The sequence below is a fragment of the Sinocyclocheilus grahami genome, unplaced genomic scaffold, assembly GCF_001515645.1.
Source record: "Sinocyclocheilus grahami isolate Dianchi unplaced genomic scaffold, SAMN03320097.WGS_v1.1 scaffold148.1, whole genome shotgun sequence".
Lineage (NCBI taxonomy): Eukaryota > Metazoa > Chordata > Actinopteri > Cypriniformes > Cyprinidae > Sinocyclocheilus > Sinocyclocheilus grahami.
Window position 1 is genome coordinate 1570144 of NW_015505327.1, and position 4664 is coordinate 1574807.

Sequence of the window (4664 nt, forward strand, 5' to 3'; positions counted from 1 at the left end):
AGCTCTAAATTAAGCAGGCTGTGCATCAAAGCTCTAACATGACTTACATTTTCTGGAACTTGTAACACACTGAAAAGGCTCTGTCTGCATTGCAAATAAGCTTTCATTTTATGAGTTAGAAACATCTTTCATAAGGCAAGATTTCTCTCTTAATAATGCTATAACCAACTTTCACTCATTGAGAAGTTACCTTTTTTGCAAATTTGGGCTTGCATTCTCTTCATTTGCTTTTTTACTCTAACAGTGCATTAGTGTTCCTAGAAGCTCTAAATTAAGCAGGCTGTGCATTAAAGCTCTACCATGACTTGCTTTGTCTGGAACTTGTAACACACTGAAAAGGCTCTGTCTGCATTGCAAATAAGCTTTCATTTCATGAGTTAGAAACATCTTTCATAAGGCAAGATTTGCTCTTAATATTGCATAAACCAACTTTCTCTCACTGAGAAAGTACCTTTTTGGCACATTTAGGCTTGCATTCTCTTCATTTGCTTTTTTACTCTAACAGTGCATTAGTGTTCCTAGAAGCTCTAAATTAAGCAGGCTGTGCATTAAAGCTCTACCATGACTTGCTTTGTCTGGAACTTGTAACACACTGAAAAGGTTCTTTCTGCATTGCAAATAACATTTAATTTCATGAGTAGGATACATCTTTCATGTGGAAAAGGTTTGCTCTTAACATTGCATATACCAACTTTCTCTCATTGGGAAAGAAGCTATGCAGCATATGTGGGCTTGCTTTCTCTTCATTTGCTCAGAAACACTAACACATCATTAGTGCTCAATGAAGCTCTAAACTGAGCAGGCAGTGCATTGAAGCTCTAACATGACTTGCTGTGTCTTGGATCTTGTAACACACTGAAAAGGCTCTTTCTGCATTGCAAATAACATTTAATTTCATGAGTAGGATACATCTTTCATGTGGAAAAGGTTTGCTCTTAACATTGCATATACCAACTTTCTCTCATTGGGAAAGAAGCTATGCAGCATATGTGGGCTTGCTTTCTCTTCATTTGCTCAGAAACACTAACACATCATTAGTGCTCAATGAAGCTCTAAACTGAGCAGGCAGTGCATTGAAGCTCTAACATGACTTGCTGTGTCTTGGATCTTGTAACACACTGAAAAGGCTCTTTCTGCATTGCAAATAAGCTTTCATTTCATGAGTTAGAAACATTTTTCATAAGGGCAAGATTTACTCTTAACATTGCATAAACCAACGTTCTTTAACTGAGAAAGTACCTTTTTTGCATATTTGGGCTTTTATTTTCTTCATTTACTTTACACTAACAGAGCATCAGTGTTCCTGGAAGCTAAAAAATGGTAGTTATGTGCATTGAAGCTCTAACATAACTTGCAGGGCATAAAAGCTCTAACACATTAAAGTCTGTCTTTCTGTATTGCAAATAACATTTCATTTCATTCGTAAGAAACAGCCTTCATCTGGAAAAGCGTTGCTCTTTACATTGCATACTCCAACTTTCTCTCACTGGGAAAAAACTTTGCAGCATATGTGTGCTTGCTTTCACTTCATTTGCTCCGAAATTAGTATGTGGGCTTGTTTTCTGTTCATTTGCTTAGAAACACTAAAACAGCATTAGTGGTCATTGAAGCTCTAAACTAAGCAGGCTGTGCATTAAAGCACTAACATGTCTTGCTGTGTCTGGACCATTCACAGAATTATACATCGAGTGGCTGATGAAGTCATGGCAATTTTGCCAAAGGTTGTGGGCCTACCAAAGTCAGAAGAACACTTGCTCCAGGTTGGTGCAGGCTTTGCTTCTCTCACCAATGACCAGGCTTTTGGTAAAGCTGTTGGAGCCATTGATGGATGCCATGTGAGAATAAAACCACCAGCTGGCCCTGATGGACAGTGTTATAAAAACAGAAAGCTGTTTGCCTCCATCCTGCTTCATCAAGAGGCATTTTTAGACATTTTTGTAGGGTACCCCGGGAGTGTCCACGACTCATGTGTGCTTAAGAACAGCCCCATTTACAAACAGGCAAAGTATCCACCTCAGGGCTTTTTCCTCCTCGGCGATGGTGGGTACCCCTGCACAGAGAAGCCAATCGCAATCATGACACCATTTAAGAATCCAGCCTCACCATCTACTCAGCGCTTCAATGCACATCTTTCCAAAGGCCGCTCAATTATTGAGCGTGCTTTTGGAATGATTTAGAGCCATCTTCCTTCAGGCACTTGAAATGCAAAGGTTGCATAATTTTTCTGTATATTTGACCTTTACTTAATACACAACTTCAATGTCAGATAAAATAATTTACAATTTAGGGTGACAAAATGTTTTCATATTTGTGTGTATACAGATGATACACACTGCACCATGCATACACATGCACCATGCTGCACAACATCTGCCTTGGTGTTGGCGACATTATACCACCAGACGACAGCCAAGAAGAAGAGGAAGATGATGTGGAGGCATGCAATCAAGGGGAGGCAATATCTGGTGCAGCATGGCGTTTGAGATTGTGCAACCAAGTGTCTGCCTTACAGGATGTCAACCAGGACCACGACTACATAAATCATCCTAATTCAAAAAGTAAGTTGAACACACTAAATTTAATTTGGCTACAAATACAAAGTTTAAAATGAAATGTATAATTAACTATACTTAAGTTTAATATAGTTTATACAGCATTATAAACGGATAACTGATTACCTTTTCATGGAATTTTTAAATCTTTAACCCAGAATATATATTTTTTTCTTCTGTTCTTAGGCTTACTAGGAAGTCAGCATGAGAAGCTCACACAAGACATGACATCTTTTTCACGATTTATCTTTAATTTTTTTGAATGTGTAGCCAAAGATATTTATTCATTAATGATTGTGTTTAGCCATTTAGAATGTATTAATTTACAGATTTAGTGAAATATTGACAACAGAATTACCTTTTTAATATTTGTAAGTAACAATAGTAAGTAAATATTGTAAATATTTTTGTTACATTTGATCAATTAATGTTTTGAGTAAATTAAAGAGCCTATCACTCCTCGCCCTGTCTTCTCCATCTCTCCTTTCTTCCCACTCCTTCTAACATGCCATGTCTTCCTTCAGGAGCTCAAGAAGAGGATCTGATTTGTTTTTTCTCTTTCTTGGCCGCGACTACTCTATTCCTGCCCTCTCCTGCTGTGCAGCTCAACAGAACTGCAACCTGGCTGTGGTTCGTCATCAGGCAGTGAAGCAATGAGAACGGGGGAGAAATGGAAGGCCTCTGACCCAACATCTCATCCATCAGAACAAACCACGGCCAGGTTTCAGCAATTGGCTTTCCGTTGTTCAGGCCCTCACCTGACCCTGGATGTTTGCATTCCTAAGACAAAAAAAATGTTAATGGTGGTGGCATAAATACTCACTCATGCCACCTCTGAGCCTCATTAAATGTCTGAAAATACCTACGAGCCACTTTTGTGTTCTTCTGTGCTCTTCTGTAGTACAAGTTATTTAGCTTATACTGATTTTATATGATTGGTAACTTATTCTTCTTATTCTATTGTTTAATTAGAAAGTGTAAAAAGCTTATGAACATACATTTTTGAATTTGACAAAAGATGACATACTTTTAATAAAATTAGAAAAATGCCATTAAAAAAAAAAAAGCCCCTGTAAATCACTTTGAGTTAAATATCACCTCGTAATGAGAAGACACATTTTTTTATCAGAATTTTTTATTATTGATCAGAAGGTGCTCCTGAATCTTTTGACTGTGCCAATTATCATCAACATAATGTATTCTATATGAATTGAAACTTAAAAAGTTTTCTTTTATAGAGTTGAGACGACTTAGACATGGTCTAACACAAGGCCTACATCTTAGCTTACCGTATAATTAAAAAAAAAATTGTCCCACTTTTTCTTTGCTTGTGCTGGTGTTATTTTACTGGACAGGTCCATTTTCTCCAGAATAAATCTATAATCATAAAAATAGCAAGCGTAACATCCCAATTTAGAGTGAAAACTCCTTACACATCCTTAGAAATAAGACTTCCCTTCTGCCTAACATAGGGGCACACACTGGTCCTGGAGAGTTCAGCTCCAACCTTAATCAAACACCCGAACAAGCTAATCATGGTTCTAAGGGTTACTGGAAAGCAACAGGCAGGTGAGTTTGTATAGGGGGTTGGAGCAAAACTCTGCAGGACTGGTCTAGCCTGGTCTAACATGTCCTTCTTGACAGAACTTTAATTTTGCCTTTTAGGCAAGAAGGAGATTAATTCTGCTCAAAAAGAAGAAAGATTGACTGCCTACTTTAATTCTAAGATCTTACCTCCAACCATATAAGGCTGTATTTTTAGCTCCAGTGAAGAGATCAGAATGTTCCTGCCTCAAATCTTATAAATTTCTCCGTATTTTCCTTGCTCCCTATTCAAAACAAAATTTAACAGGGCTTATTTCTACATGTATTTTTACTGTTGATTTTCTTGTAGTGTTTGGTCATTTTAGATAGATTTTTTTTTCATATTTTTTTCTGAATTTGTCTTATTTTAACTGTAACAATAATGCAAAAAACAATACTTAAACATTTCGAACAAAAATCTAAATTTTTACACTAGATAAATACACACACACTTATTCCTATCATTATGAGCACATTCCATAGGCATAATGGTTTTTACACTGTACAAACATATTCTATTCCCCTAAA

At 36.9% G+C, this 4664-nt stretch overlaps 1 long non-coding RNA gene across 1 annotated transcript; it reads right to left on the minus strand.

Annotated features, from left to right (window-relative positions):
- Nucleotides 1-3857: 3857 nt before the first annotated feature.
- Nucleotides 3858-4342, minus strand: LOC107591950 (uncharacterized). Its single transcript, XR_001609929.1, has 2 exons — nucleotides 4287-4342; nucleotides 3858-3929 (listed from the first exon to the last, which is right to left on the minus strand). It is a non-coding gene; the product is annotated as an uncharacterized lncRNA (long non-coding RNA).
- Between the last annotated feature and the right edge of the window lie 322 nt (nucleotides 4343-4664).